This window comes from Corvus brachyrhynchos, unplaced genomic scaffold (assembly GCF_000691975.1).
Source record: "Corvus brachyrhynchos isolate BGI_N302 unplaced genomic scaffold, ASM69197v1 scaffold20, whole genome shotgun sequence".
In the NCBI taxonomy this organism is placed as follows: domain Eukaryota; kingdom Metazoa; phylum Chordata; class Aves; order Passeriformes; family Corvidae; genus Corvus; species Corvus brachyrhynchos.
In genome coordinates, this window is record NW_008235735.1 from 12,607 (window position 1) to 20,978 (window position 8,372).

Sequence of the window (8,372 nt, forward strand, 5' to 3'; positions counted from 1 at the left end):
AACGCGGGGTTTGGGCTCTGCTCTGCTCTGAGCCCTAAAACCGTCCCGGGAGCCCGGGCTGAGCCCCAAAGCACGGCACTGGGGCTCCGCCTCCAGCCCCAAAGGCAGGTCCGAGTCGCTGGTTCTGAGCTCTCCGTGGGGCCGGGTGAGCCCGGGATTGGGCTGTGCCAAAGGCAGGCCTTAGAGGTGAGAGCAGAGACTCACGCTGAGCCCGGTTTGAACACCAGAACACGGGATTTGGGCTTTACTTCAAGCCCCCAAAACGTAGCACTTAGTCTCTCTTTTTGTGAAGCCCAAACCCCAAAACACAGGACTTGGTCTCTGCCTCAAGCCCCTAACTTGCAGAACTTACTCTCTGTGAGCCCAAATGTTGTCTGAGTGACCCTGGTTTCAAGTCCCCAAATTGTGACTCAGTTAATGTGTCTGCACTTGGCCAAAGTAGCCTGGTTTTGAGCAGCCAAACTGCAGCACTTGCTCTTCATTTCAAAGCCCAAACACACAGACCATGTGTGGTTTTTTAGGCCCCCAAAACACAGGACTTGGTCCCTGCTTCTCAGCCCTAAATGGGGCCACATAAGGCCAGCAGGATTTGCTCTCCATTTCTCAGCTTTATCACTGGCCACATAAGCCTAGTTTCATGGCTCAAACACTCTACAGGACTCAGTCTCTGCCCTAAGGCCCCACAATGCAGGACTTGGAGCCCAAACCTGGGTGAGTGACCCTGGTTTCAAGGTCCCAAAACACAGGACTTAGTCTCTGGTTTTGAGGCCCTAAAATGTAGCACTTGGTCTCTGACTTAAGAAAAAAACACAGGGTTTAGTCACTGTCCCTGAACCCCAAATCTGGCCATATGAACCTGGTTTCAGAGTCCGAAATTCAGGATTTAGTCTCTGGTTTTAAGCTCTGCGCCTGAATTTTGAGCCCCGCAAACGCAGCCCTTGGTCTCTCTGTGAGCCCAAAAATTGATCAAATGAGTCTGGTTCTGAGCCCCTGAAACATAACAGTGATTTGGGTCTCCAAATGCCCAAAACTGCGTGATTCTGTCTCAGTTCCAAGGCTCCAAGCCCAGCATTGAGTCCTGTTCTGAGTCCCCCAAACCCAGTGCCTGTGATGATTACAATTCATTATTTCTATATAAATATTCCTCTAATTGCTAAAGCAGGAGAGAGGATATAACAGGTTTTCCTTTAACAGATTTTTTATTTAAAAATCTACACAGAAATTGCAGCTTACATGTCCCCTTCTCTTCTGAAGTATTTAATACTTCTAATATATTTCTTTTTTCACATTACTGATTTGAAAAGAGCAAATTCAGTATTTGTCATTTGACCTCAAGTAACACTGAAAAATACTTTAGTGTAGAAACATTTTCTGAGTAATATTACGAAGTGAAACAGACAGAATGGTGTTTGCCCATCTCCTCCTGCCATTCCTTCATGGGGAACAGTGGCTGGTGCTGCTGGATCTTTCTCCCCAAGGGATGGGAGCTGTGTGTCAGACCCTGGAGGCAGCTGAGGTGACGATTAAACAGTCAATCAGCCCCCGTGCTGCTCCCTGGGATTTCGGTGCTGCATGGTGTGGGCAAGACAAATTCCAGGAGTCTGGAAGCCAGGTTCCTGAGATTCCTTTGGCAAGAAGAGAGGCCAGTACATCCACCCTTTACAAAAGGTGGCTGTGAGGAATTTGTCCATGCCCTCCTACCAGTGAGACATTTTCTGGGCACTGTGGGTCATTACAGCACAGACTGGAACCAAATCTGGTGGCAGAAGTTGTCCTTCCTAAGACTGAGCTACCATTAATAGGGTAAATATGACTGAGGGTAGTGGCCAAAATCCCTGACAGCCTCAAGTTTGCCAGCAGTGGATTTCCACGTGCCTTCAGCTGGGGATTGGGAACCTTGGCTGAGCACAGAGCACTGAATGTGCTGCAGACGGGGCCTTGAGACTTCCTGTGCACACGTGAGCAACAAGCAATGGTTGGGAAAAGCTTGGGGTTCCCACCTTCCCCAGAGCACTGGTGGCAGAGGAATTCTGCCTGGGGTCAGGCACGTTGAGAGGTCCCATAAAGGCACCTCATTCCCTTTTCCCTGACACCTCATAGGCCCTTGTTAACTCTTCTCTTTTTATGGCCCTGCAGGTAAAGGAGTTCATCCTACTGGAATATCCCTGGGGCTGCCAGTGAGGAACTCTTGAGCTGCCCGAACACAAAACCAGATGCACACGTTCTCCATGGGATCAGTGTGCTCTGATGGGTGAAGCTGCTCCAGCTCCACGGAACAGGGACACAGAGCAGCCCCAGCACAGGCAGAAGGCTCTGAAGTGACACCGGGCTGATGGGGAACAGCGTTTGTCCCAGGATTATCATCAGGCCCCTCACAACCACATTTACACTCACGCTGCGTGGATGGGGACTTGGTGACAATTCCCTGAATTCCAGTTTGGAAGGAAAAGTTTTGTGTCTGACCTTTTATCTCCAATGCTGTGGGTCTGCCTGCCTTGCTGACATGTCTTCGATCCATCCCATTCCCTCCATTTCAGTTACAGATGAGGAAAGCTAAAGTAGCAACGCTGCTCTTTTCTCTGTTTTGCTTTTGGCTTACAGTGTTATCAAGCGATCCTGGGTTTAGCTTTTGCCTTCACTGCTCTCATAATGGATGACTGATAAGGAATGAACTTCTCTCACTCACAACTGCTCCAATACGAATTTTTAAAATCCCTTTGGACTGAACAAATGCAGAAGATATTATTGACAATTTTCAAATGACATAATAAATCTTAATAAGGTTTTTCATACATATGTACTCACAAAGTCAGAGCTTTATCTGAACATAATCTAAATGCTCTGAAAATTTCCAGAGGTCTCACAAGTATGAAGACACTTTTCTCAAAGTCACAGGAGGATTAAAAGTGAGAGACAAAAAGACATTACCAAGAAACCAGCTGGGTACTAAGTTCCCTTGGAAGGATTTAGCAATGACAGCACTCCAGTCTAAAAACTGGTAGCTGATAAAGGCAACCTAGATATAGGAATGGAACCAAGGGATGGCTTGACAAGAAGCAACCCAGCAAGTTCTGACTCTGCTGTGATTTTCTTCCTGCCCCCTTCCACCCCTCAAAAAAAAAAAAAAAGCACCAAGTTATTTCAGATGTAAGCACCTTAAATAAATGGCATCTGTCCTGAAGTCTTGTAAAACAAAGTGTAGCTCTCTAGTGGGAATGTTGAAATGTTGACAAGCCCTTCTGTGTAGCAATGCAATGCTGCCCCCTCAGAGAACAAAGCAAAGCTCCTGGGAAATAATTTAAAAACATTTTGCTCAGCTTGTGATGCAAATACAGACTTTTCAGGTTCTGCAGAAATAAGCCGGAAACCCACAGAATATCACCAAAGCAGACTAAGGTAAGGAGACTGACTGATGTTTGTCCAAATGCACCTGAAAGGAAGCGAAAAGGCTGGGAAAGAGAGAGGACAGGAAGGTTTCTGAGTAGCTTCCTCTCTGTCCTTCTGATTTTTTATTTTTGTAGTCTGATGATGGAGGCAAAACATTTTTTCATTAATCCTGAAGCCTTCTCCTTCATCTGGAAAACTGACACCAATTATGACTTTAGCTTCATACTTTACTAATTCAGAATCTTGTTAGAAAACAGTATTTGCATATTCAAATCTGGTATTTTCACTGGTGTGTGCCTATATTCTGTGTCAAGCAAAGCTTTTCTTACGTTACCTTTTTAATGGTGTCACAAATAGCAGGGCCTCCTCATTACATAGATCATACTTGGTTAGCTCAATACTTCCAACTGTTCTTCATCTCTGTTACTTTTTGATTTAAGAAGAAAATCTACTGAAAAAAATAACAAGGAAAACCAAGTATTTTAAAATGGATCACTTAATTGCTGATGTCTATCTAACAAAGCCATCTATGCGTTATTTTGGCAACATGGTGAATTTCGGAGGTAGCTGACCTTAAATGGGGCATTTCTGGGTAAGAAAACAGTCAAATCAAGACTTGAAAAATTAAGACACAAACGACAGAGAGGAGCCAAGTCACGAAGTCTCTTATTTCTCTCCTTTCCCAGTCTTTCTCATAGAGCCATAATTCACTAAGGGAGTGTTTGAACATTTCCACAACTGCAAGAGTTTGGACAGAAGGAATGGGTGAAGGAAATGCATTTTTACCATTTAGCCCATACATGGTGGTCTCCTCCTATTTAAAGATGCAAGCCTGAAAAATTAAGAGGTGTGAAATCCATACAGTCCAAGGTGTGAAAAAGAGACAGACAGGCATTTAAAACATTTATCACTTTTTCTATATACTGATGTTTAAAACAGCATTGTTTAATGACACAGTATTTTTTCTAAGGTACCTGAGTCCCTCATTACTGCTGAAGCCATTTAAAGAGATTATTCAATTTTTACATAATTTCTGCAGCACAATGAGGAAATCCCACGATGGCTGCATGAGCATTCTTGCCATTGCTTGTGGTTTGAGATGCAGTGAGTTTCCTGGACCATTGTGAGAGAAAATCATGTGCTGAACATGTAAGCCAGCAATGAATGAGTAAATAGCTGCTTCTCTGAAGATCAGCTCATTAAGAAGCAGACACTGAATGAAATAAGGCTCCTGGGAGTCTGTAGCACCACACTTGCCAAGAAGAGAGGCATGAAGCCTCGTTATGTGCCATGACCAAGCAAAAGGAATTTCTACCTAGGCAGGATATGTGGTTAATATTCTGCTCTTGTGCTTCGCCCACTGAAGTTCCAGCGTGCTTTTATTTATGATGTGGTTCTTGTTCAGCACATTTCCATGTGAGCAACTGCGAGTGGCTTTGTCACCCTGGGCACAGAACGGAGCCCAGCTGAAACGCCAGAGGCTGCAGCTTTCTTTGTGATGTGAAGAAAACCAAAGAAAAATACCAGAATTTTTCTTTTTTTTTTTTCTGTGACAAAAGCCTCAATAACAGCTTTCTTATTCAATAGAATGGTCTTGTATGGATATATTACAGCTGGTCAAAAGACTCCAAGGTTATTTAGCTTTTAGTTAGCTTTTTTGTACAGTTAATTTTGTTAGTCATAAATAGCTGAATGACACAGTATTTGTGTAACTTAGCAATACCCAGTAATATTCACAGCTTAATTAAATAATTCACATGCCAATCTCTAGTCAGGATGCAAAAAGACCAAAAGACAAATTAAATAATCATAGCTCACTTGGCCAATTTGTTGAAAAGGAGGAGCAGGGTCTGTTGAGACATATGGCAAACAATGTTTTCTGCAAAACAGCAAACTAAAACACATCACTACTCCCACGTAGTAGGAGGCATGATGCATTTTCAAAGCACTCTCACCCACAGCAGCAGGTGTGTAACTGAGCAGTTGCACCAGTGTTTTAACAGGGAATTCGATTACCATGAACTGAAAGGTAAAGGGAGGAAGGCAGGAGAAGGGATGAAATATGAATTAAAATCTCAATTTCCCAAGAAATTTTTTTTATTGTTTGGAAATTTGTGAAATGTGACAAACAAAGAAGTGATTCAGAACACCCACTGCACTGAGATCTGTCTCTGCCAACACATGCATAAGTAGGAATCAGCGCTGGAATTAACTTAAGCACCCATGCCAGCAGGAGTGAGGAATGAAGCCACAGATTTAGTTGCTATACATCTGCCAAGGTTTGGGGTTTTTTCTTACATCCTGGCTTCATTCATACCTAATGACCCTGTTGTGATACATCCATACTGTATGCAAAAAAATACATACAGCACGAAAGTCCAAAGAAGTCACTATGTACTGCTTTACATTGTGTTTAGCAGACATCATCCCACAAGAGAACAACAACACTAACCTCAAATAACTATAGTTTTCTCTTGACCAGGTTCTCTGCTATGGTGATGTTATTTATGGTCATCCTGGTGTCACACAAGCAGCCTTGTGCAGGGAAATCCACTGGTGGCAGCACAACGGTAAGTGATCTATTTGTTCGTGTTTTTCTATTGCATATTTGAAAAAGTTAAACCCAAACAAAACCGCCAAGATACTATACTCCTTGAGAGGAAGAACACGGTTTATGTGTCTCAGCTTTGCCAAAAAACTCTGGAAACCAATGCTTCAGTTTGTGAATAAAGATGTAGGCACAAACACTGCCTTGAGCAGGGTGAAGACCACCCTTGGGCAGAAGTGTTTTGGAGCTGCAGTGGTGAAAGGATGGGGATGTGCTTTGTTTTGCAGAACATTTGAGTATGTATAACAGGCCTGTCTAAACAGAATTGGTGTGTCTGATGGCTGATCCAATGTTCCAAGGAGGTCCTCTATTCAGAACTTGTTTTCCTTCCCACTTACCCTACTTTGTGTATTGTGCTAGATTATACTGGTTTCATAAGTGGCAGTCACAGTTACTGTCCATCTGGATATGTTTTGAGGCTCTGTAAAGTTTTAACAACTGTGAAGAGGGAAAATACTGAAGTATGCAGCCAGTCTGAAGTGGTTATCTTGAGCTTTAACCTACTGTAGCCAGCAAGGCACAAAACACCCTTCACAGGGCATGTAAAACTTTTTAAGATTTGTACCTTAATAACACAGCAAAAAGCATTCTCTTACGAGGTAAGAGATTCTCTCTTTGTATCTGTAATCTCTTAATGAATGAAAATTGTTATAATATTAAAATCATACTAACACATCTCTATACATTCAGTCTTGATTCAGGACATGTATAACTGAATCAGATACTTGGTTAACTCTTGCACTTGTCTTATTGCTTGCCATTAAACAAGGAGATTTTATACTTTACAATATTTTTAGTAAGAAAATTTATTCTCATATTATTCACGATGGAATGCCAATCAGTTCTCAAAATGCTTGTACACGCTTGTCATGTTTTTTCCATGTTTAAAAAGCCTTATTTTCCATGTTATCCCAGACTAAATTACCGTGTCAGTCTTTAACTCCTAGCTCTGTGATGACACATAATGATATACATCTGGCTAGGCAAGAGCATGGCTCTGCAAATGAACTACTCTGGTGCCCATCCTGAGTCTGTGCAGGCCTTTTGAGGTCAGTAAGGTTTAGACTGGTCATCTTTAAGTGTTAACATAGGCAGGTACTTGTGTCAGGGTCAAAGGGACACAGGGTATTGGGACCATGTCTCTCTAAGGTACCGCCTGCACATCATCAGCTAAGGCACAGCTGATATCCCTCAGAGCCTGGGCTGGGGTTTGTTCCCTGCCAGGGCTGGCTTTGTGCCAAGCCGGGCCATGGCATGTGAGCACAGACCAGCACAGGCCACTCACCAGCTCTCTTTGCTCCCTCAGCCCTCGGAGCTGCTGCAGGCACTGGCACCGCTCCCTCCGCTCAGCTCCTGCCTCAGGGCTGCCGGCAGGATGCGCAGGCTACCCCTGGATGGTGCTGACTGCAGCTCCCTTGGCACCTGTGAACACATTAATGGGAAACAAGAGCACGGCTCCCAGTGCCAGATCTGTGCTGGGACTGCCTCTGCGAGAGGAGATTTATTGGCATGGCGAGTCCAGCTGAGCTGGGAGCTGAGCCTTTCTGTTCAGTGACGGGTACAAAAGGATGTGGCACTGGCCAAGTCCTGGTCCCCAGCGTGCCTTTGCACTGCCCCACTGCTCCAGCCTTCAGGTAGCTCCAAATCACACTGCTGTCCAGGTTTGCTTTCTGATATATTGATGAACACACAGCAGAGGAGAAGCCAAATCACACAAAACTGTCTTGTTTTGATATATGGGGCAGTTAGTTACCATCAGGCCTCAGAGCAAAATAGTACCTGGGCTGAGAACAGGGCTCTTTGCACAGCAGCTGAAACTATGCCTGCAATTCCAAGTGTGATTTAAGTCTCTCTTGTTCATACACAGCTTCTGGTACTTCATCCCTTGGCTATCCCAGATAGGCCGATAAATTCTTTCCTTTGTCATTTGTAATGGAGGATTAAACCATGTTGGGCTGGAGAAAATCTCTTCTGCTGGGGGTGGGGGGGGTGGAAGTTACTGCGAGACTATCATAAGGCAGAGATGCTGTTGAAACAGCAAAAGATTTTCCTCAAGGTTCTTAGTACCCATCTGCAATAAATTTTTATGAGGGTTTGGATAAAGTAGAGGCCTGGGCTAACCAGCAGGCTAGTAGTTTGGAAAGCTGCACAGCAGAGTTACTGGCAAATCTTCGTTTTATCCGCTCTGACAGGTTCTGCCATACTATTTATTTTTCTAATGCAATAATATAAATCACTGTCAGGTCATCAGCATTCCCACAGTTTTCCAAAGTACTTTTGTGTCTGCCAAAGGTTCCCGCTGGACCTCTAGGCCTACAGGATGCTATACAAGCTCCTTTAATGGAGTGTGTAGTGCTGAGCTGTGCTATGCTGCAAC

At 44.0% G+C, this 8,372-nt stretch overlaps 1 long non-coding RNA gene across 4 annotated transcripts in view; it reads left to right on the forward strand.

Moving 5' to 3' along the window:
* The first annotated feature begins 2,556 nt into the window (after positions 1-2,556).
* The window catches only part of LOC108445921, a 26,516-nt gene continuing 20,700 nt past the window's right edge, over positions 2,557-8,372 (forward strand). For all 4 annotated transcript variants that reach the window (XR_001860959.1, XR_001861045.1, XR_001861038.1 and 1 more), the window contains exons 1-2: positions 2,557-3,396; positions 5,870-5,957. This is a non-coding gene — a long non-coding RNA (uncharacterized LOC108445921). The remainder of the gene's footprint in view (positions 3,397-5,869; positions 5,958-8,372) is intronic.